General features: G+C 38.4%; 1 pseudogene; it reads right to left on the bottom strand.

Annotated features, from left to right (window-relative positions):
- Window positions 1-10,564: 10,564 nt before the first annotated feature.
- The window catches only part of LOC145010297 (palmitoyl-acyl carrier protein thioesterase, chloroplastic-like), a 31,170-nt pseudogene continuing 14,884 nt past the window's right edge, over window positions 10,565-26,850 (bottom strand).

Below are 26,850 nucleotides of genomic sequence, written 5' to 3'. Positions count from 1 at the left end.
TGCTTCTTGGAAAACATTGAAATGAACTTCAAAAATATGGACAATGATCGCATCGTATGTAATCAAATCGAAGACTCAAAAATCAAATGACTGAGCAACTCGCCCAGCTATGAGTGAAAAACTCGTCGTTTTGGATCGTAACTTGGGCAGAAGTCGTGGATTTCTTATTGAACTCGTCGAGTACGTGTTATACACTCGATGAGATTTTTGCTCTGATCAGATCTTTTCTTCTTTCTGCCTCAGCTTTAATTTTGTGTTCAAGGAGAGTATCAAGTTAATGCTACCCCTTATTTTCATCATTGAGGAGACTCTTTTTAACCATTAAAACTATCGAACTCAACAAATCACTCAAATCCTCTAATCTCCTCGTAAACGACTCGAGCCCTCACTTTAATTCCCTCACGCTTTAAGAAAATGCTCTAATCTCACCCTAGCTTCTGCAAAGATCAAATACAAAAAACCACGTAATAAAAAGGAAAACAAACATCAGAATTAAAATCCAAAATTATCCCTAAATACTAGAAGAAAAAAGAAAAAGAAAATCAAAATCAAATGACGGGTTGCCTCCCGCAATCGCTTCTTTTTGTGCAAGTCTTTAGCTGGACACTCGACTTAATAAACTTCTAATAATGTCGACGCCCATCCATCCATTGCATTAAATATATTCTTTGCACCAATTTGTAAAGTTCGACTCTTTGCTTCTAAAATTGGCCAAACAAGCTTGAATACATAAAACCCAAGAATTATGATAAGGGTTGGGACTGGTTGGATAATAATAAGAAATGGATCGTGCTTCAGAATTTTCTCCAAAGTTGGAATCGTCACCCCATGCTTCCAAACGAAAAATGGAAAAACAGGGTGCCACGTCGTGGTAATGGTCAATCCATGACTTGGTTCTTGCAACTCAGCTTGTTCTTGTTCTTCGTCTGACCCTTCTGCGAGTAACATTTCTAGCTCCTCCAAATCAGTTTCTGGATTAAATTATTCATAATTTAACTCTAGCTCTTGTAACTCAGATTGCTCTTGTTTATTAGGTAAGATGTTATCTAACCATCTTCTAAATTTCTACAAATCATCATCTGAGTCATACTCCTCATCTTTTTGCTCAATTTCCTGTACTATTTCCTCAAGAAAAGCATCAAAAACATCGAGATTTGGAAAATACATAATAAATAAAATTCAAAATTCAAAATTAAACTAAATATAAAAAAATCAATAAATTAAAAACAATAACAATTAGCAAATAAAATTGACTATTTGAACCATTCCCCGACAACAGTGCCAAAAACTTGATGTGTGTAAAATGCACTAGTTTTAATCCTACCAACTTAGACACAAAATAAACACACGAAAGGCAGTGTACCTATCGATTACTAATATAATTCAAGCAAGTAGGGTATCGAACACAAAGAATGGTAAACAATTAATATAAATGCTAATATTATCTAAATAAAACAAGTAATAGAAAGGTGATTTTCTCTAGGTTTGCCAGACTACAAACTTAAAAGTTAACTAATACGCAAACAACGAAAATTAACTACTAAGGAAATAGAAGGTAACTAAATTCAATATTAAAAGAGACTTCTATTTAGGTTCGAATCATTTACTCCTATGGTTGATTTTATGGCAAGTGCAATGGATTAATTGGCATTGGCTACCGACTAGTGTGATAAGGTTCATGTTCGCTATTACTAATCCTTAGAAAACAAATTAATTCAAGTAGTGATCAAGTGGTTAAACTAATGAATTTCCTAGTTTATTGATTCAAGTTAAGTAAGACTTGTAGTAAGCTAATCAAATTGCTAATTCAATTAACTTTTTGTTGATGGTTCGTCACACAATCTCACACATTAACTTACCTATTTTCTAGTTAATCCTAGTTTCACATTCGCTATTCCTAGGCATATAACAAAAGTATTCACATAAATCATATGAGATTAACAATTAAGAGATGTTCATACAACTAAATTTGCTGTTTAATTAACATAAAATAGTTATAATTAACAAATGAGGTTCTTTAACAAGCTTAACAAAACAAAATCACCAAATTAAATAAATCCAATCATCTATCTTAAACAGAAGTTATGAAATTTTATCTCATATCTACAGCAAATAACAAGCTAAAAACATAATCTAATTATTGAAACATGGTTCATGCAAAAGATTAATATAAAAGTAATGTGTCATTGCCTTTGATCTTTTTCCAAATTGATATCTAAGTTGAAATCCCGAAAACCATAGCTTCTAAGAACCCTTTTGTCCTCCAAAAATTGTCCTAAATTTACCACATTCGTTAAGGTTCGAATGAGAAGCATTTATATATATATATATATATATATATATATATATATATATATATATATATATATTGAAAACAGGGGTTACTCGGTGAGTCCAGTGACCGACTCTACGAGTCCATCACTTAAATCCGTGGACAGCAAGTTAGGGTCAAGAATCGCAAACTTTCTTATCAACTCTTTGGGTTGGTGGACAACTCGTCGAGTCCGTTTGGAATCAGCATTTTCTCAAAACACAAAAGTTGTCCGAAATTGTGTCTACTTTTCAGAACATTTTGAATGTCGTCATTCGGAGTTACAGTTCATGAAATATGGCCAAAACACTGACAAGGGGTCAATTTGTGTCTAGTTTTCAGAACATTTTGAATGTCGTCATTCGGAGTTACGATTCATGAAATGTGGCCAAAACACTGACAAGGGGTCAAGCTGTCCAGCAACATCCTTCTTTCTTCAGAATCCAAGATCCAAGCTTCTAATTGCTAAATCTGCTTCCTTTTCAATCCGGGCATTTCATTGTTACTGAAAAATGAAATTATAAACTAATTAAACACATTTTGTTTATTAAATGAGATAAAATCAACATAAAAAATATTAAGATAATGCATGAATTTTATAGATAAATATGCCCATATCACTTGTGTTGTGTGATGAATGACATTTTAATCGTTGGTAAATTAAGACTAATTCCTTGTTCACATGTAAATGTGAGTCAAGTGAAGGACTAGGGGATTGGGTACACTTGGTTGTGTACTGGTCAGGTCCACCACAAAGAATAATAAGACTATTCATCATGATTTACTAAAAGTTAGTAAATATGGTTATGCTTATAGGTTTAAGTATAATTCTGAAACATTGGAAAAGTTTCAATGTATGGCAGAACGAATGAGAAGAATCAAATTAGGGAGAAGGATAAAGGTTTCTCCAATCTGAAAAGATGGAAGAGTACTTTAGTATCATGTTTTATGATCATCTTAATGATTATGGAAAACCATTTCACAATTGATCCTCTAAGGATATCTTCGTACATTTGTATGGCTAAGAAAATAAATCGTGAATTGTTGAAATGGTTAAATCAAGAAAATGAGTCAAAGTAATGTCTCTTAACAAATAACAACTTATATGTCATGAGGTAAGTAGGAGTCTTAAAGATCTTGAAAAGCTTAAAGAACTAATCAAGAAAAAAACCTATCATTTATCACTAGCACACAACTTGAGGTCTGTAACCTATCGTGTTGACATATTCTTGTTTCTGTGCCCATTTCAGTTAGAGTTTCGAGAGTTCTCAATTTGTTGCATAACAACCTAGAAACAATGGTAGGCCCTCATAATTCTAGGTGGCAAAAAATTAAGATTGAACAAGTTCAGTCCGTATGAGTTTGGATTTGTCAATAACCTTGTCTTGTAGTCATGGTTTTGACAAATTCACATGGATGGGAACACATACACCATATATTTTAAGTGTCATAATGTTTCTCTCCAACTCATGAAAATGATTGAGAGGAAATGATTTCACTAAGTAGATTTTCAGTACATAGAAAACTGTGATATTTGCATTCTCCAATTCGATTATCATTATGACATCCCTCTTCATAGTTCGAATTGTGAGAAATGGAAAAGGTCTAAACATTTGAGACTTATTGTTGTAAGTTCTAAAACTATTTAGACACACATGTGGCCTATCTAAGGAAAGGTGTATGAGTTTCAGAAGCCTAGATAAAGTCTTATCGAAGCATCTTGTATTAGAAATATGAACTTTGGTAATGAAAGTAGATAAGTATTGATTTCTAGAAGTCCAGCTAATTTCTGGGTAGATGTCAAAGCTAGATGGAGCATAAGTGTTATGCTAATATGAATGCAATTATTGTGCTAGCGGGAACAAAATTTTTACGTTAAGTGTTGCGAGTTTGCAATGTTAATTATAGAAAACAAAAGTTTCAAATTGCATAGTTGCAGGGTTTGAAAAGTTGTTTTGCTATAATTAAGGGAGAGGAATTCATTCTTGATTTCAAATCTAAAAAGCTTGTATTGAGATTTTAATCAAATTTAGTCAAGAATATATATGGATGTTATGTTGAAATGGTTCAACATAAGGAAATTATATATGTGGAAATATTGTAGCAAGAGACTAGTAAAGTATCACGTCTTTATGTGAGACATTATGAATTGTATCCCTTATGCTTCAGATAGAGGATCGATTACATATGCTATAATATTTAATTGTTCCATTTTTTCCAAATGTCTAGGGCATTAAGAGGGAAAAGGAATAAAATGGATATGACTAAAATGATTAAGCAATTGTTGAGGACAATCTGAGGTTTACCAAAGATTGATTTCCCATGGATAGTTGAAAGTATAGTGTAAATTTTGGAATGATCATATTGACATATTCTGAAAAGATGCAACTATTGTTCAGAAGTGATAGTCAATATGGGATTCTGGAAATGTTTCCATAGGTGGAAGTTATTCATTAAATATGTGTAAGTTAGAAAGCTTAATGCCTGAAGGATGTTCAAAGGAATGTACTTTGAATATGAGACTTTGTTTCCATGGAATTGCTCTCCACTAGAATACTTTGTAATGTCTGTTTCCAAGTCTCTATAAGTTTTGTGCATAGTCATTACAAGAGGATCATTGCATATAAGTTTAGAATCTAACAAATTACAGTAAATGGCAAGAATGTGGTATTCTTACATTTACAGTATGGATTTGGAATTGTGAAATGTGTTTCATTGAACATGTGTTCAGTTAATCTATTTCACAAAGGAAGGACCATAGACAAACATAGTGTGCACGTTTGGAGCATGAGACAACTATTGTTTTAATTCAAGTATTAAGTTGATTAGTCGAAACATTATACAATGAATAATGTGTAATCAATATGGTGATTAAATAAAAGGTGTTTTATTTATATTCATAAGTTTTAAGACCATATTGGATTCGATTATTCATTTGTTTTACTTTGCATCTTTGACTTCCCGAATAACTAGGTTATTCAAACCATCCACAGTTGATTATACTTTGGAAGTAGGTATTGAAGCTAGACTGTCATGAATGGGTTTGTAGATTGTCTAAAGGAGTTTAGGCATTGCACAAGTTTGCTACAGTGTTCATGAGTACTCTTGTAATAAGATTTGAGTATTGGATTAAACCCACACTCATCTAATTACTTCATGGATTTTATCATGAGTGATAGTGAGACGATAATATCTTATATTCTTGAAACCAAGACATGTGAGTCGTAATTTACAATCGGTTGCATATTGACTTATGTAAACGCACCAGTAAGTTGGTGTTATAAAACATATTATTGTGTGTTATTTGATGAGTAAGTACAAGGAAGCATTTGAGTTGAAGTTTATCCATTCCTTTTACCCTTAGAGGGATAAAAGCGATATATGTGGGCCCTTCGATGATTTAGTGATGAAAACCCTAAGTGCATGGCCAAGCTTGGACTGATTTGATTTGTTCAATTATTCAATCATCATAAATAAGAAATCGGGAAATAATAGATGGACAGAGAGAATGATTATAATCCATGTCTCATATCCATATGATATCTAGAATGAAGGAATATATGATCCATTATCTAATTGATGCGTTATTAACTAAGTTAGAGTTTGTCAGCTTCTTTTAAGAGCTACAATTGCTAGTTAGGATTGTAGAGTCGTACTTGCAATAATAGTTATTATACTTATCCAAGTGGGAGACTATTGGATTAGGTGTCTAAGCCCATAATTATAATTGTTATGTACTTGACCCGAGAGTAGTATGGTCCATTCGGGTTGCATATCACCAAGACAATTTGTGGACGGATATTTGACTAAGATGTTATTTATGATTTATTAATATATTATAACTTCGAATATATTAATATGAAATCATATTATTTAATTAGTGTTGATAAATAATTAATTTGGAATTAACTATTAATCAAAAGAGACTAATTAAATTAACGGGTACTGATTATGTAAATCAATGATATATATATATATATATATATATATATATATATATATATATATATATATATATATATATATATATATATATATATATATATATATGGTTTGGACTATTGATCCATGATAGGCTAAGTTTATGTAAGTTCCATGAAGAGTTAGCCCACACGAAACAAGGATTATAAACCAACAGTATGGATAAGGGTTTAATCCATGACTCTTGGATTCCTACATATATATACTAGACCCTATGGCCAAAATCGGTTACATGATGTGTTCTTGGAGAAGCATAGCCGATTTGTATGCCTAGAAACCTCTCTCAAATCATCCAATGATTCAAGGGTGTGTTGTGAACCGTTTAAGGCATCACATTTGGGGTGCTAAGTTCTTAAAGGTCAAATACAACAAGTTCTACAAGCTACATAAAGAGGTAAACTCCTAACTAGTATTTTATGTTGTTTGTGTCAATTGTATGCTAGTTGTAGGCTTAATGCTTTGGAAACAATATTGCATGTAATTAGAGAAAACATAGATCAAAAGCATTTACGGTTGTATGTGCACCATATGATGTTGTAATATACTAAAACCCAACAGGAAGTTGGTCAAAGCTTGATAAATCATGAATCTTTCGGCCTAAGCGACCTAGTAACGTCCAAATCTGAAGTCTCATCTTCAAGGAACGCACAAATGGCTAAATGACTCACAAAGAAGGTAGAAATGGCCATAAACTTCCTAATGTAGAGATCTACCAAACAAATGATCAAGTCAGTGGCTTTTTCCTTCAAATGGCCGCTAACACTGAAAGAATGCTGGATCAAAATACTCCTTCTCATTCCAGGCCGTTTGCTCTTCAAGCTCTTTCAAAGAATGCACCAATCCACACACTCTTAGCCTCTTTCTCTCTTACATAGATGATACCAACTCAGTTAGGGTTTCTCTCAGGGTACTAAAGTGATGAGGGATGCGGAATAAAAGGCTTAAGGTCCTTTAAATAGAGCACAAATCTTGAAAATTAGGGTTTTCACACTCAACTCCTACTCGTCGAGTTAGGGTCCTCCAACTCGTCAACTTGATTCTAAATTTCATGCGGCTATCTCTATCTCTACTCGATGAGATTGAGCCATCAACTCCTCTATGTTTTCATGTCATTTGTTTGACTATATTAATTTGGATGTGAATGGATTTTTATTATTATTATTATTATTATTATTATTATTATTATTATTACTATTACTATTACTATTACTATTACTATTTGCCTTTTTAGAACTACAAGAGAAATGAACACTTACTATCGACATCAACAAGTTTTTTATGCTTGATATTAACTGTTTTTGGATAGATTTGCCCTTGCTGTTGGAAAGTATGCTGTTGGTCAAGTTGTGCATGCATGGTAGAAGAATCAGTCAATGTTTGATAGAAATAGAGGAGCCAAAAGTTTTTTTTTTAAATAATGATTGAATAAAACACTGAAACATGCTTTGTGAAAGAATAGACTTCTATGACCTGCAAAAATCTTTGTTTTGAGAATTCTTAACCATGGATTACAACACACTTACATGTGTCTACTTCTTTGGTGTTGGTCTATTACAGGATAGGTGACTTCAAAGAGAGATTCCAAGTGTTTGGTATAATTTCAACAAAAGATCGTTGTCATGATAGTGGTTCAACGTTTTTAACAATAAATATGGAAGTTTTTAAACAAATGCTATGGCAGGGGGTGTGTGGCACATGGCAGAGACATGCACATTTATGTATGATAGGTAAACTAACAATTATTTGTTAAGGCCATGAGTTGTTCTTTCATTATATGTCATTACTTACCATTGGTGATGCTGCTTTGTATTTTTATAGCAATAATTCACTTGAGAGCATTAATTAGATTTTTTTATGGATTTTAACTTTGTAAACATATGAAGATGAGACAAAACATGGCTTTGGGAGTGTCGTAATTTGTACTTGTGTTTTTGAATTACATTATTATGTGTATTTTAAGTATTAAATACCTGATGATCCCATGCTTCACATGGGGCAAAGGGTGTTCAACCTTTTTTACTAAAATGAGATGCTAACTCTTGGTAGTTTTACAAAGAACTAAAGTACAATGTTCACCAGAAAATAATAACACAAGATCATCATAGAGCATACGCAGATTACATGAAATTTCATTAGAGGCAGTTATAACACAAATATAAAAGACTATACAGCTTACAGATTCCTTTGCAATGTGTTAGGACAGCCTAAATACTCACCTTCCTTTTCGGTACAATACCGTATCCCTATATGTCATTATAACAAAAAAAATTAGTAAAAATAGGAAGGATTAGTGGACTCATTAAAGACGTAAACGACAAATAGAATTTGAAATTTGTAAGTATAGAAATATAACGTTCTGAATATGGAATTCTAGTATGCTTTCCCAACCTTTATTTCAAAAAATTGATATAAAACAACGTTTATGATTAAAAAGTGGAACTTTTTCTTAGCATCTTGTCATATTTTTTTTAGAAGTCCAGCTCCTGATGTGTAACATTTTTTTAGCAAAACAATTTTACACCTGCATTTGATTTTGCACAGAAGCCCTCTAGAAATTAAAAGGATATCATGCTCATAAATACGCAAATAATTATGTATTAAATCAAAAAACTAATTTCGGGTTAAACTAAACTGTTATATTTTCTCTAGATTTTTCGAGTTTGTTAACACGAAAAGGATGTTATTTTGGCTTTTTTCCAACATTGGGTTAAAGCGAAAAATAACGATCAACTTTGGATTACAGTGTTACTATATCTTTTTGAATTTAGTTGTGTAATTGATACATTGCACATTGAAGATTTATTTTGAGAAGTCATCCCTTAAAATATAATTTTATAAGAATTACACAATGCAAAAGAAACAAATCCCGTGATCGGAACCCTTAAGCATAGCTATTAGAATTCATTAATAAACAAATGTAATTATATGATCTAAAGATAAATTCATATATAGTTGAAAATGGTCGTTACCTGAACTGGAATTGTCAAACTCCAACCCATTTGAATCTACAAATCATAAAAACCTCATCCGAGCCAATTACATTCATAGATTTAGTAAATTGTATAAACAAAGTTGACCTAAGCCGACATACATCATCAAAGTTATAAGAACGTTTAACACCACTACTAGAAACAAGAGTTTCAGCGACAAACCAATCCGTCGCTAATCAGTTGCTAATGATTGTTTGCGACAGATTAACAACAGACAAACTCCTTAGCTAATTTAAGCATGTCTAATGTGCTAGCCAGGGATTTTGCGACATATTGGTTTTTCCTTGCGACGATTTAGATTATCCATCACAAATGGTTACTTAGTACACTTATTTAGGACATCTAGCGACAAAACTTAGTAACAATATTCCGTCACGGATACGTCTCAGATCTCCATATTTGTTTTGTAGTCCGTTGCTGATCCGTCGTAAATGTATGATATCAGATTTTTGTGATCCATCATTGATCCCTCGCAAATGCATGATACAATTTTTTTAGTCCATTGTTGAACCCTTGAAAATTTAATAACATAATAGGATTTTTTTTTTTTTGTTTTCTTTATTACCAATATAAAACAAAAATACCAAAAAACATCAAATAAATTATACAATCCCAAAAGAAACATTAATATTGAAATACAAAAAACATAAATAAATATACACTAAAAACCCAACCATTAACCTAAAAATACCAAAAGAATCAACTATCAAATTTTACCAAAAAATCCTAAAAAATCAAATATCAAAGTTTAACATTAACCTATATTTGATTTCAAAGTACCATAATTTTTAACCCCCCCTGATGTTTGGTATCTATTGTTGCAATTTTTGTATCCATATCCACAATTTTCCCATTTGTTGATGTTTAGCCTCAATTTCTACATCGTTAATTAATATCCATCTCCCCACATATTTCCTTTGTTGATACGCAACCAACAATTAAAACATGAACATAAGATGTTAGATAGATTTTGTTAGTAGAATGTCATGATAGGAAAAACTATAAAGTACAATGTTATGAAAGTAGGATACTTTAATAGACAAAATTAAACAAACCTCTTAGGACATTATTGTGCTAGATGCGAATCCAAATATTCTTCCATAAGCCTCCTATTATAGAAAAAGTAAACATGAAATAAATAGATTAAGAAACACAAAAGTAGCATGTTATAAATAAAATGTTAGAACAAGTATAATAACAAATATTAAAAACAATTAAAAAAAATTATTATAATAAAATACAAATAAAAATATGATTTTACTGGTTTGACTGCAACCTCGCCTCATTTTTTCTCTGATTTGAATGAGGATGCAATAACTATTGAAGATGCTGACCCGACATCATCAAAATTCATTCCAAACTGCATATATTAATAATATATCATGACGAAAAAAAAACAAAATTTATAAAATAAAATAATATATGAGTAAATGGTACCTCCACATTTCCACCACTCTATATCAAAAGTTACAAACAGTTATAAAAAACTATCTTTAAGATAAATAAATTCTTAACGAATTTACCTCATATAAAAATACACTATCAGGTGTATTTTGAACTATGCCTTCAATGAGAAGAGATACAAGACTAGATGGCAATTCAAATGTGTTATTTGGTGGATGAATTTTCTTACCACAAATATAAACCATTACTTACAGTTATTTGGTGTGTCTACAAAGAATTGCACAATTTCAGCTCGGATTTCATCAGGTATTTTAGATAACCTCCTTGTAACTTTATTCATCATCACCCAATTGCTAAAAAATATAAAAGAAGACACCTTTTTAATTAAAATCATTAACCAAATTTACAAAAGCCAAAAAAGGGGGGAAAAGTTTGTTAAAGTTCCAACCTTGAAGCTCTTGTTAGTATTTATCCGGTTTCATAATCGTGTATCATCCAATCACGTTGCATATCATTTTTCCCAGAAGCAGCTACCCATGTATCTACTTGGACCATATCGCCCCAGAAATTAATTTGAATGTGTAAAAATAGATAAGGGTAAAAGTGTCAAAATCATCAAATAGATGAATAGAATTATAGTTTATAGTTTACCAAGTGGGATAAGGATCTACCAGAACTTGCATCTTTGTCACCACCCAAAACAAATTCTTTTTGCACATCTCAAGCGTTGAACCAAACCCATCACCCAAGAGCCCCACATGTGTTACATGATTAAGAGTTGTTTCCTACCAAATCAACACAAACGGTAGTTTAGTAAAATCACACACGCAAAAACATACCAAACCAAAAAGAAAACTCCATGAAGTATGAGGATACCTGCAAATGATTTATTAAAGTTTCTACTGATGTGTGACAACCCGAAATCTATTCCGTCAGTTATAACCTTTTTCCGTTAAAAGCTTCGTTTTATTTAATTGTCCGTTAACCTTTTGGAAGAGGTTAATAATATGGGGACATTTATAATGACTTGGTAAGGTTTGAAACAAATTAGAAACACCTACAAAATTCCCTTAAAATGTCTAGATACAACCAAGTCAAAATTTGACCGTTTAATCGGGTGCGACCAAAAAGCCCCGTTTAACGGCAGTATCGGGTAGAATTCTACTGAGCCCCAACTCCAACCCCTATATAAGGGAGAATAAACTTCATTTCAACCTTTTTCACTCTCTCTCTATACTCTCTCTCTACAACTTTTTCCCGAGCCAAAAATCGTCCGTTTCGAGCCCCAAACGAGTAGGTAAACTATCCTCACTTGTTATATAGCTTATCTAGCCTGCAAATTCGAGTTTAAAACATAAAATAGGGACAAAATGATGAGTTTACGGCCCAAGAACTCTCTTGGACCATGAACACCAATTAATGTGGTTTTTAAGCCCCAAAACCCCTCTAAATTGCCCCTAAGGCTTAGATATGACTTTTAGGCTTACATATTAGGACTTAGAACACCTTGGATCGAGTTTTTGGAGAGTAAACTTGAGTTTACTTACCAAGAACATGCTTGGGCCGTAAACTCCTCTTCATGGGGAGTAAACTCATATTTCTGTGTTAAAAATTCCCTTAAACACACCAATGGCCTTGGATTAAATTCTAGAATCAATCACCAAAAAGCTAGGGGCCTTAAACTCAATTAAAACAACTGTATAAGGAGTTCACGGCTGTAAACCACTCATGGAAGGGTATCTAGGCCGTAAACTCCTATAAAGGGGTTAAATGGTGCCCTAAACTCCCCATTTGACTTGGAAAAATGCTTAGGAATTTACCCTCTATCATTTAAGGGCCTTAAACTTCCATAAAACCAAGAGTATAGGAGTTCACAGCCGTGAACACCCATAGGGGTGGTTCATGGGCTATAAACTCCCATTTGGTCCCTTTAAATGCATTAAATCCACTGATACAATTTAGATTTGGACCTAGCAAAATTCCACAATCGATATTAAGCCTTTAAACATCCTAGAACACTCTCACCATTAGTTTACGGCTGTAAACTCATGGGGAGTTGTCCCTGGGCTGTAAACACCATAGGGTGAGTTTACTCTTGAAGAGTAAGCTCCATTCTTAAGCCATTTGAGCCCTTAAATGTTACCTGGGACACCCCAAACACTTAACCAAAGTGTTTTCCGCTCCTTAGAGCGCGTATATTTGTTTAATTAGTATTAAAGATACTAATTGTATGTGAACATATGTTAAATAGGTCTCTAAGTGTGTCCAAGTCCTTACTTGACACCGGACACCCAACCGACACCTTCGTCGGATCCACCTACACCAGGTGAGGTCATACCCCTAAATAAACCTTTTAAATATTTTTACATGTTTTAATAGGGGGGAATACAAGTTAAACATGCCAGTTATCATATCTATCACATGTGATTGATAACCCGCATGCACAAGAATTTACCACACTGTAAACTGTTTTACCGAGTAGGATACTATAAATGGTTTTCTAAAATGCTTTCATTTGTTCATAACTCTTACTTATATTGTTTTATCAAAGTTCTTTTTAAACTGGTTTATGAAAGGTTTTCAAACTTAATTTACTGAAGAATACCAAGTTGTGACTTTCTTAAGTATAAAGGTTTTTCCAAGGTTTTCATCAAAGTTCTCTTTCATGTCGTATACTCTTGCTTGTTAGATGCCGCTGCTTCGCTTTTACTTAGTTTAAACTCCTACTTGATAACGTCTCCACTGTGGAATATGCTTATATTTGGTAACGCTTATACTTCATGATTCGATTAACCCACACTGTTTGTTTACACTGTATGATTTGGTTATTCCACACTATTCGCTCACACTGTACGTTATACATCACGATGCGTTTCCACTTGTTACACGCTCAGTCGTAGTTATATGTTTGTCAGTACCTGTATAGGTACGTATAAATAATGATTGAAGGACTTAGGAAGGCTTGTCCGCCCTATTTCCTTTTCTTTGTTGAGATGTGGTCTGGCGGGATTGGATGGCCGTCCGAAGGTCGTTTGATTCATTAGTTGTATGTATGTATGCGAACATAGACATATAGGTTTACTCTAGTCAGTCCAGTTATGAGTCTCTACCCCTAGTTCAGCACTTACATATGAAACCCACTACCCACTATTTGGGATGCATCTTCGGGACACGGCCTTCTCCTTCGTCTAGTTGGTAACCAGAGTCTCCTGTAGAGAGAGAGCGGACATTATGTGTATAGATCTATATGGGATTGACACCCCCGCACCCTGACTGCTAGCTACAGTCCACGGCCCACCAAGCCAAGGGGTGACAAATGTCATAATTTATAGACGCTTATAGGGCGTCAGGTACTCTAGTGTCGGTTAGTATGGTTATCAGTATCCCAGGTTGCCTTATAATTCATGGCCTTAAGGTAACGGTATTATACCAGCAATTTACACTGTATGCTGGGAACCCATTTTCAAAGTCACACTGTTTTTAGACCTTGCTAGCTGTACCTTTCATTTGATACTGTCTGCAGTCTGTAGTCTCTGTTTTAGACCTTGATAGCTGTATCTTTCATTTGATACTCTCTGCGGTCTGTATTCTCTGTTTTAGACCTTGCTAGTTGTATCTTTCATTTGATATTGTCTGCGGTCAGTATTCTTTGTTTTAGACCTTGCTAGCCGTATCTTTCATTTGATACTGTCTGCGGTCTGTATTCTTTGTTCTAGACCTTACTAGCTGTATCTTTCATTTGGTACCGTCTGGGGTCTGTATCTCCTTTAGTTAGATTGAGCCAGGCATGTCGTTCGTTCGATACTCTCTTGGAGTCTATGATTCCTTTTTGCCTTAGTCATCAGTCCTCACTGCTGAGGCATATGTTATTTCCCTTATTTTCTCTTGCTTTCTTTAATGATCAAATTAAGTATTTTGATAATGATAGCGATTAAGGGAAAACTACTTTTTACCACATACCTCCGTCTAGTCTTGGTAGAAGACTGCTTTTAGTAAAGAAAATATAGGATTTTCTCGAAAAGGCACTAATGAAATGGATACCCTAAAATTACCACTTTTATTAAAGTTATTTGACTAAAATGACACTAAATACTTATGAACTCACCAGCATTTGTAAAAATACTGATACTCGCTTTTCAAATAACTTGTATTCTCAAGTCAGCATTAGACAGGTACACACCCGGAGCTGTTGATGAAGATAGCTTAGTACCATGTTGTATTTATTATATTTACTTGTATTACTGTGATGTATTGTAATGAAAACCATGTAAAACTATTACTATTAATGCAATGTTTTGTTGTACTTTTATTACTATAATGCATGTGTTGTGATACTTGACATGATATCATCCACCCCAGAACGTTTCCGCCGTTCCGGTTTTGGGGTGTGACAGATTGATATCAGAGCATTGTTTATAGTGAGCTAAGTATATCAATTCATAAAAGATATACAACCTATAAATACAAAAGGGATAAAACACTCTGACCAAGAATTATACTTTAAAATATAACCATATTTTGCCAAAGTATAATAACATCCAGAATCTTAACACTCGAACAAAAGTATCACAAGAAGAACAATAATAAAAGTCTTCGGATGTTGAGCACTACAGTCAAACTTGGGCAGTTATGTAATCGTACACTGGAATAAATGCAACCTGGTCAACTACATTTATTCGAGATGCGATGAACGTGTGCTTGGGAGTGATAGTGGTGTTGCAACAGGTCTGAAACTTACCAACTAGGAATGCTAGAGCCAAACATAAAGTTTAAAATACTATATGAATTTGGAATACTAAAAGACTTGCATTAATCCCAAAATCATATTCAGAAGATAAGAATCAAAAAAGAATTTAAATACCATAGGGGTATTTTAGGATAAACAGATAACCTTGTGTGAAGAACTAAAAATATCCTTATTGATATACCTACAACTACAAAGAGTATACTCCCAAGGTTATATATAATAAGGATCCCATAGGCTAAGAATGTGTGGTTTCACCCTATTTCCTTTTCCTCGTTGGGATGTGAATCTTGAGTAGTATCACATATTCGAAGGCCTATCGGATCTAAGCTATATATGATTTGTATACCCTGGGTAATCGTAGCAGGACTTGATGTGGATCATCTACTGAAATGTTAATAATCTCTTAGGATTCTTTAGACATTTCCATTCTCGCACGAACCCTGTAGAAAACCCTATCCACTTCAGTGTGTGACAGAAGAGTTGATTTCGCCCCCGAAGAAGTTCATTGAGAAGATTTCCAGTTTGGATATAAATGAATTGGGTTGGGACTATTGAATTCACCAAGTGCCTATATATTTTAGGGACAGTGGTGAGAGATTCGCTTAAACTTCCAAGATTCCAGTCATCCATCGTGAAGTGATGACACCCAGAGTTGGAATTAAAAGGAAGACGGAGTAGAAATTCAATATGTCCATACGAGGAGAGAACCCTAGGTAACTACTCGAAGGAAGCCAACGCCGATTCTAGTCAAGATACGAGACAGACACAGGGAGCCAGTACATGGAACCCAAGAAGAGTCTGTCACACCCCCAAACCAGAACGGCGGAAACGTTCGGGGGCGGAGGACATCATATTCAGTATCATAACAGTTCATAGAAAGGAAAGTACACACCACCCTATATATTAAAGTTTCCAAGATGTTTACATAATTGTATTCATTACATGTTCAAAAGGTAAATACATAAACATCATTCAAAAGAAGTAATTAACGCCAACGCGTTAATCCCAAAAGTTGATTCCCAAACCTGCTTAGCGAGTCCCTGAGAATACAAGTTAATTCAAAGAAAAAGTGTCAACAATTAAGTTGGTGAGTTCATAAGTAGTTTAGAAAAATTGGATGCCATTCCAAAATGGGTGTATGTTTTCCAGAAAATGCAGTATTTCAAATGTAAAGAGTTGTGATTTGTTGTGTTGAAAGTGAATGTATTAGATCCAGAAAATCCCATATTTTCCCTAATGGTTGAGATACGAGTTGTTGTGTTTTTCAAGAAAAACCCTTATTTTCTTATAAAAGTATGAAATGCATATGAATGTTCGTGTTATAAGTTGTAAATAATTGCACCAGGAAAATCCCTTATTTTCCTATTAGTTGTTTGGTTTGTATGCAGGAAAAACCCTTATTTTCCTAACATAAATGGCAGTCTCTAAGACCAAAAATCGCAAGAAACCGACGTTCTTAAAAGTTGTGTCATAGTTTTATATAATAAAGTTATACGAAGATCGCATTTGTTAGATGAAGAATAGTTTTAATAGCTACTCGTTCATAAAAGCATAACACCATAATAATTGTATATCCGATGAGTTTTATAACCATACTAAACATAATATGCTTGTAACGACGTTCTTCAGGCGTCGCAGCGTTATGACAACTGTCATCCCAAAAGACGGACTGTAGCTAACAGTCAGGGCGCGGGATCATGACTTCCTGTATAGATCTATACACATTTGACACGTTCTCCGAACGGGAGACTCTGGTTATAGACAGGACTTGCAGCGTTACTTTCTAATAAAGAAAAGTAACGTTTGAAGATATACACGTCTCATGGATTCTCAACTAAGCCTGTATTAAAGTGATAGTTTTGTATGTAAAGTTTATCCTTTTTCACAGTGTTTGACAAAGCAAAATCATAAGTTTTTAGAATGTATAAACCGACTTAACAATGAAAGGTACTTTGAAATCATTATATACTTTGTATAAGTCTAATGCACGCAAAGTATGACAAGAGTTTTCCATAGTAGTAATGAGTTCCAAGTGATTTATTCGATAAAACAAGTGAAGTGAAACTTTATAAAATACACGATAATAACCGTATGTTTACTTGTATTCCCCCCCTAAAAGAGTATAAAAGCATTTAAAATGTATTTAAAGTGTGTTTGAAAGGGGTATGAACTCACTTGAAAGTTTGAAGATAGCAAGATGGAAAACCGGGCAGAGTTTCGTCTCGGGAAATGGATTTTCCTCGGAAATCTCGGGATTCCTCGGGAGTAAAATCAACCTTCGGGACTTGCACAAAATGACCAGGGCTTCGGGGTAGTGCGAGCACGGAAAACGAGGTAAAACGCAAGAAAAAGGAGAGAGAATGAGCCATTTGCCCGGGAACCCTCGCATCCCTTTTATAGGGGGCTGAGAGGCATGCGTACGCGGGGCGTACTCCCGTACTCGGCGCGTACGGGACGTCATCGCTGACCGCATCCTCGGCTGCAGCGTTTCGGACGGGACGGGGGAGGGGGTAGCTCGCATAGGGGCGACGTGGACGATCCGAGGCCGTTGCCTCGAGTACGCGGGGCGTACGAGGGTACGCGGCGCGTACTACGGCCCTAGGCTGACTCCCCTTCGGATAATACCGAATTTTTAATAAAAATTATGTATAAATTATTTATCAAACTTCCAAAATTCATATCTCCTTCATACGAACTCCGTTTTTGACGTTCTTTATATCCCCGCGAAGGTGAGACTACGATCTACAACTTTCATTTAGATTCCGTTGGCAAATTCCGAAATTATTTTTATTATTTATTTATTAAAATGACGTGATTAAGGAATTTCTTTAAAAATTCATAACTTATTTATACGATGTCCGATTTGAGCGTTCTTTTTATGCATGTTTGTAGTTTAACAATATCTATGACTTTCATTTAGACACCTAAGGTCAGAAAGTGTTTTATTGAAACTTTGCGTTTTTACGCGACTTCGTATTGCCGGTTTTTGTCGGAAAACTTAGAATGATCATAATTTCTTCGTTATAACTCGGATTTTTGTGTTATTTATATGTTTGGAAACCTTAAGACGATAACTACCACATAGTGTACTCCAAATAGAGTTTTTGAATACTTCATTTTTCGATGATATTCTAATTCCTTTCTCAAAGAGGTTACAGGACTCGATTTTTACTGACTTGAAATAACGGGCTGTTACAGAGTCTTACCCTCTTGTTCGTCACGCTAATACACCCTTAAAATAATACAATTTAGTGAGTTAGTGGTTACACTACTTACACTATGTGTTAGGTAAATCGTCGTTTCCCGTTGCCAGTTAGACGATTAGAGCGGATCCCCACACCTCTGTTGAGGTTGTTTAGCCATAAGCCTTCATGAGCCTTTTTCCTGCGGACTTCGTTCCGAACTGTTCTCAAATCTTTCCAAGCCAGAGAGTGAAACCTTTCCCTGTATAAAGGTAACTTAGTAGGAACGACTCCCATCTTATGGCCTTTCCAATACCCATACTCCTACCTTGTACACCAGGACTACATCATAGGGATGTAGGTTGACACTCAGACCACCAGTACCCGAGGCACGGGAAAATTTATGCCTAATACAGTCAGGACATATATGTCCAGGGTTAGCCATCGTATCTCATTATCTTGTATTCCTTTCCGTGTAGGAAAAACCATGCCTCCGAAGAAGCGCAACCAGTCTGCAAGCAGGAAACCTGCCCTCCTATTCGACAAAACTACGTTCTAAGCTGCAGTCTCGGCAGCTGTCATGGCTCACCTAAATGCTAACAACGCCAATGTTAGCAAGAGCCTTATCGAAAATTTCGATCCTAGTAGTAAACAGCAACAACCAACCTCTGCATACCCAGCCACCCAAGAACCTCACTCAAACCCGCTGAAGAGAAATGTAACGACGTAAATTTTAAAACCAACTTTTTTCATTTTTTTTACAAACATCAAAAACATCGAGTAATAATTTAGGTTCCAATGTAAACAATATTTTCACGACCGATTACATAACAAAGACCACAAAAATAGTTTCCCCCGAGTGTGTGTACGATCACGTCGGCGCCTTCTCACGGTCCTCGCTAGTACCTGAAACACATAACACAACAACTGTAAGCATAAATGCTTAATGAGTTCCCCAAAATACAACCTACGCACATACGCCTTTCCAGGCTCTAACCTACCGGTCCATGTGTCTCAGGGGACTTCCGTCCCGACTGGGTAAACCTTCCGGTCCTACCCACGTCAACCTTACGGTCCATTTTACAACGCCTTCCAGCCCATAACATATTTTCCTTCCGGCCCATAATATAATGCCTTCCGGCCCATATCAAGCATATCATACGTGGAACACATAACGAATAACTTATCACACATAACACATATATCTCATAGCATATCCGACCTTTCGGTCACACAGTCAAACCCTTCCGGGTACAGTATAGTGAGAAAACTCACCTCGTGGGAAGTCTAAGATCTCGTGTCCTCGCTATCACCGAATCCAACGACGGCTCAACCCCGCCTAAGCATAAAAATATCATTTAATACACGAAGACTTCCACTACTAAAACTTTACCCCTTATCATCCTTCCTGAAAGGGTAAAAGACCATTTTACCCTTCCCTGACCTAAAGTCCTTATGTTGACCAAAACCCTAAAAGTCAACAAGAGTCAACCATGAGAATACGCGGGGCGTACCGCTAGATGTACGCAGGCGTACATCGCCAACTCCCCCCGGATCGGGGTCTCCACCCAGTACGCGGCGCGTACTGGAAGTTACACCCTGCGTAACCACCAGAATCAGCCACCCTCCATTTTCTGGTCTTAATCAGTTAAGTCATTAGTCCAACTTCCAGATCTGACTCCCTTAGTGTGTCTAAACCCATAAAGTTGAGACCTTTAAGCCTTGGCATGGTTGTAAAGGCTCCAACACCACCTAACAACCTTTTATTCAAACTCAAGGATCTAGATCTCATGCATGGTGCAATACCCACGTCCAAGATGCCATTTTTATGAGTCTACAACTCTAATAGATCAGAAACATGAAGCATCTAAGCTTATGGAGGCCATTTGCACAAAAGCCTCCACCTTTGGGACTTAAACCCTAGAAAATGACATCTAAAGCATACAACAAGAACCAAGTGTCAAGATCCGGACTTTTTACATGAAATTGAAGCTTTAACCCTTGCAAAGCTCAGATCTACACTTGAGCACCACTTCTAGACTCTCCAACAAGCTCTTCTTCTTCTTTGAAACCTTAAAATGGCACTACCAAGCTTAGAATGCACACACAAAGGATTAAGGACGATGGCACACACTATTTAGGGTTTCTCTCTGAGGGGTGGTGGTTGAGAAGTCCAGCCACACATTCCTTTTATAGCCTCAACAAAGGAAATTAGTGTTTGGTTCTGAATGAGTTCCGACGGGCGTAACCTTGGGTACGCCCCGCGTACCTGAGGGGGAATGCGTCCAATGAGGCGCGTGAGTACGCGCAGCGTACACCTTGTACGCCCAGCGTACTCGCCTACCATGAAACCCTAAATCATTAACTTAATCAAAATGAAATGTACAACAGAAGAATACCTGGATTTCGGGCTGTTACAATTCTCCCCCACTAGAATCAGACTTCGGCCCCGAAGTCTCATACTGAAAACAACTCCGGATACTGATCCCGCATCTCCGACTCGGATTCCCATGTTAGCTCGGACCCCTTCCGATGTTGCCACTGCACTTGTACCAGGGGTACTTCCTTGTTTCTCAGAACCTTAACTTTCTGATCCCTGATCGCTACCGGTCTCTCAACATAGTTCAGACTTGCATCCACCTGAATATCATCCAATGGCACCACTGCCGACTCGTCGGCAATACATTTCCTCAACTACGAAACATGAAAAGTATCATGGATCTGCCCCAACTCAACAAGTAGATCCAACTGGTAGGCTACCCGGCCTACCATAGCAATTATCCTGAAGGGTCCAATATACCGGGGCCCCAACTTGACCCTCTTCCTGAACCGAATCACTCCCTTCCAAGGAGAGACCTTTAGGAGCACAAGGTCACCCACTTAAAACTCGAGCTCGGACCGCCGCCTGTCCGCATAACTCCTCTGGCAACACTGCGCGGTCAACAACCTCTGCCTAACCTGCTGAATCTGCTCGGTCGTCTAGAGTACGATCTCCGTGCTACCCATCACCCGCTGCCCCACCTCTCCCCAGCAGATGGGGGTGTGACACCTCCGCCTATACAACAGCTCAAAGGGTGGCATACCAATGCTCGAATGATAGCTGTTGTTATACGAAAACTCTGCTAAAGGTAGATAGGTGTCCCAGCTCCCTCCGAAATCCAAAACACATGCTCGGAGCATATCCTCGAGCGTCTAAATCGTTCGCTCGCTTTGTCCGTCTGTCTGCGGGTGGTATGCGGTACTGAAATGCAGTCTCGTACCCAACTCCTCATGAAACTTCTTCCAAAACCTGGAAGTAAAACACACATCGCAGTCTGAAACAATCGACATCGGAACCCCATGCTGCGATACCACCTCCCTCACGTATAATTCTGCCAACTTCTCCGCAGAAGAGCTCTCGCTGATGGCTAGAAAATGCGCGCTCTTCGTCAATCTATACACGATCACCCAAATCGCACCGACTCCCCTCGCAGTCCGCGACAATTTGGTGATAAAATTCATGGTAATCTGTTCCCACTTCCATTCGGGAATATCTAGTGGCTGTAATTTACCGTGCGGTCGCTGGTGCTCGGCCTTAACCTGCCGACAAGTCAAGCATCTCTCAATAAACCATGCCACATCCCTTTTCATACAGGGCCACCAATACTCCTTCCTTAGATCCAAATACATTTTTGTAGCCCTGGGATGAATCGAGAATTTCGATCGATGTGCTTCCTCCATCAAAATATCATGCGCACCGCCCACAAACGGTACCCAAATCCGACCCTGAAAAGTCATAAGCCCTCGACCATCCGTGACGAACCCTGATACCTGACCTACAACCCACTCCCTCTTCTGGTTTTCTAGTTTCGCAACCTCAGCCTGAGCTCCTCGAATAGTATCCAGAATCGGGGTCATCACCGTCAACCTCATACAAATATCTCGGATCGGGGTGCTTTCCGCCCAACGACTCAATGCATTGGCCACCAAGTTAGCCTTCCCCGGGTGGTACAGGATCTCACAATCGTAATCCTTCACCACATGCAACCATCTCCTCTGTCGCATATTCATATTTGGCTGATCCATCAAGTACTTCAGGCTCTTGTGGTTCGTGTACATGGTACACCGAACCCCATAAAGATAATGCCGCCAGATCTTGAGGGCAAACACCACAGCCCCCAATTCCAGGTCGTGGGTGGGATATCTCGACTAATGAGGCTTCAACTGGCTCGATGCATACGCTAACACATGACCCCTCTGCATAAGCACCGCCCCCAAACCCGATATAGATGCATCACAGTACACCACAAAATCCTCCATCCCTTCCGGGAGTGCGAGCACCGGAGCCTCGCACAATTTCTGACGAAGCGTCTCGAATGATGACTGCTGCTCCGGTCCCCATGAAAACGCAGCACCCTTCCGGGTCATCCTAGTAAGTAGCACGGCAATCTTGGAGAAATCCTTGATAAACCTGCGATAATATCCAGCCAAACCCAGAAAACTCCTAATCTCAGTAGGCGATCTCGGCACCTCCCACCTCAACACCGTCTCAATCTTGGCCGGGTCGACCAATATCCCTTTCTGGTTAACAAGATGCCCGAGGAACTGGACCTCTCGTAACCAGAAATCACACTTGGAGAATTTGCCATACAACCTTTCCGATCTCAATACCCCAAGAATCTCCCTCAAATGTTCCTCATGCTGATCCCTAGACCTCGAATACACCAAAATATCATCGATGAATACGATCACTGACCGATCCAGCATTGGCCGGCACACCCAGTTCATAAGATCCATGAACGCAGCCGGGGCATTGGTGAGCCCAAAAGGCATCACCACAAACTCATAATGTCCATAAAGAGTTCTGAAAGTAGCCTTCTGGATATCTTCATCCCAAACCCTCATCTGATGATTACCCGACCTCAAGTCTATCTTGGAGAACCAAGATGCCCCCTGCAACTGATCGAACATATCGTCGATCCTAGGTAATAGATACCGGTTCTTAACCGTCAACTTGTTCAAATCCCGGTAATCGATACACATCCGGTGTGAACCATCCTTTTTCTTGACAAACAAAATCGGTGCTCCCCAAGGTGAGCTACTCGGTCGAATAAACCCCTTTCCTAACACCTCCTGAAGCTGTGAGGATAACTCCTGCATTTCCGGTGGAGCGACACGATAAGGCGCCTTGGCGATGGGCGCCGCTCCCGGAACCAAATCGATACGGAACTCCACTTGCCTTTCCGGAGGCACACCTGGTAACTCTTCGGGGAACACATCCGAAAACTCGCATACAACAGGAACATCATCAACCGAATTGGGCCTCCCCGTGGCCACTTGAGTATCCGTCACGTATGCTATGAATCCATTGCAGCCCTGCTGCAAACTCTGCCTTGCCCTGGCAGCCGAACAAAACGCCGACCCACACCGGGTCCCCTCGCCAAAAACCGTAAGCACTCCCCCACTAGGGTCTCGAATCGTCATCAGCTGTCTCTCACAGTCAATGGCTGCCCCAAACTTACTCAACCAGTCCATGCCCATGATGACGCAGACATCCCCCATAGCTATAGGAACCAAGTCTATAGGGAACTCGACCCCAAAAATCTCGAGCACACATCCTCGAATCACATCAGTGGAGTATACCGCTTTCTCATCTGCTATCGAAACTCGCAGGGGTCGACTCATCACCTCCCAATCGATACCGATGTGCTGGCTAAAAGCCAACGATACAAAAGACCGACTCGCACCCGAGTCAAATAATACCAAAGCAGGTACCGAATTCATAAGAAAAGTACCTACGCATATCATAATATAAGCACAATATCTTAGCATAAAAGTAAATACATGAAAGAATACATACCGGCTACGACATCAGGCGTCGCGCGGACCTCCTCCGCAGTCAATTGGAAAGCTCTTCCACGAGCCTTCGGAGCCTCGGCCTTCACTGGTCGAGTCTCGGTAACCCTGGCAGCAGGCGTAGATCCCTAGTGAAGCTGGGGGCACTCGGCCTTCCGATGGCCGATCTGGTTGCAATGAAAGCAAAACATGAATCCCTTGGGGCAATCCCTAGAAATGTGCCCCTCCTTGCCATACTTGTAGCAAGCATCCGATCGACATGCCCCCTCGTGACCCTTGCCGCACTTTCCGCAAGTGCGGCCCTTCTGACCTCCGGATCTCGAATCGGCGGACTTGGTCCGCTTCGCTGCCGGCTGAGACTGAGGCGGCCGCCGATCCACCCGTTGAGACTCGGCCTCCTCCCTGGCCTGGGTCTCCAACTCGATCTCACGCTTCCTGGCATTCTCCTGAAGCTCAGCAAAAGTCTGATATGACGAGTTTGATACGAACTCCCGGATATCCCTCCTCAGCACACCCAAATACCGACTCATCCGAGCCTGCTCCGTGGACACCTGCTCGGGGCAGAACATCGCCCTCTCATGAAACTTCCGCGTAATCACCGTGATAGAATCATTACCCTGCTTGAGGGTTAAGAACTCCTGAACCAACCGTTCCCTCTCCACCGGGGGTACATACTCGTCTCTGAACATAGTAGTAAACCTCTCCCAAGTCACAGCTGAAACCTCTGCCAGAGTGAAGTTCGCCGTCACGAACAAGTGTAGAAGTATCCCTCGATATCAGCAATCCATCTCATGGCAGCGATCGGATCCTGCGTCCCGTCAAACTCAGGTGGCTTCGTGTTGCTAAACTCCCAAAACAGGAACGAGTCACCTCCCTGTGGTCTGGCAGCGGCCACAGCTGCGGTAGCTGCAGCGGCTGCGGCCTCAGTCAACGCGGCGTACCCTCATCAAATGTCTCCATCAGTGTGGTCTTAATAGACCCAAACATCTCCGGAATCTCAGCCCGGATTGCTGCAGCCACCTCCTCATGAATCATCTGACGAAGCTCCTCATCAGTCACGCTACTCGTACCAGGTCTGTGACGTGGTCCAACCATGATGTCTCTGAAATACAACATAAAAATATCAGAGACTCTATCGAGCATAATCGCACTCGATAACGCAGCCCTACTCAGTCTCCGGTACCCAAGGATTCTTAATTGGGTTGCCCATTGACCCGGTGTCTTTAGTAGTACGGGCCCAATACTACCAACTACACCGCGTCAGTATTCACCCCAAGTCCTCCTCCCCAAACCCCGAATCCTGAGTACTCTATGCTTGCCATGCACTAGTTACCCACTCGCTCTCAAAGCACCTCATAGAAGCAGGTTTCCCTAGACTAAGGCATCACAAAATCAGGCCACTCTAGTCCTAATATGAATACCTAGTCTACTAGCATGCGTATCATATCATATCATATCTCATAACACATATTGTAAGAGTATTTTGGGGATTTTACCGTTCGGGCGCTGGCTGACCGTACACACTCCCTCTTCTTTGGTTGTTTCAAAAATCACTTATCAAACTTTATTGATTTATTAATTAAAATTTTTCTCAAATCCCCGATTTGACTTCAGTTACGCCCGAAGGTGTACCCGAATCCCTCAAACCAAGGCTCTGATACCAACTTGTAACGATGTAAATTTTAAAACCAATTTTTTTCATTTTTTTTACAAGCATCAAAAACATCGAGTAATAATTTAGGTTCCAATGTAAACAATATTGTCACGACCGATTACATAACAATGACCACAAAAATAGTTTCCCCCGAGTGTGTGTACGATCACGTCGGTGCCTTCCCACGATCCTCGCTAGTACGTGAAACACATAACACAACAACTGTAAGCATAAATGCTTAGTGAGTTCCCCAAAATACAACCTACGCACATACGCTTTTCCGGGACCTGACCTTCCGGTCCATGTGTCTCAGGGGACTTCCGTCCCGACTGGGTAGACCTTCCGGTCCTACCTACGTCAACCTTACGGTCCATTTTACAACTCCTTCTGCCCCATAACATATTCGCCTTCCGGCCCATAATATAATGCCTTCCTGCCGATATCAAGCATATCATACATGGCACACATAACGAATAACTTATCACACATAACACATATATCTCATAGCATATCTGACCTTCCGATCACACAGTCAAACCCTTCCGGGTACAGTATAGTGAGAAAACTCACCTCGTGGGAAGTCTAAGATCTCGTGTCCTCGCTATCACCGAATCCAACGAAGGCTCAACCCCGCCTAAGCATAAAAATATCATTTAATACACGAAGACTTCCACTACTAAAACTTTACACCTTATCAACCTTCCTGAAAAGGGTAAAAGACCATTTTACCCTTCCCTGACCTAAAG

The sequence above is a fragment of the Lactuca saligna genome, chromosome 8 (genome assembly GCF_052625555.1).
Source record: "Lactuca saligna cultivar CGN05327 chromosome 8, ASM5262555v1, whole genome shotgun sequence".
Lineage (NCBI taxonomy): Eukaryota > Viridiplantae > Streptophyta > Magnoliopsida > Asterales > Asteraceae > Lactuca > Lactuca saligna.
This window is presented reverse-complemented; position numbering and strand designations above follow the sequence as displayed.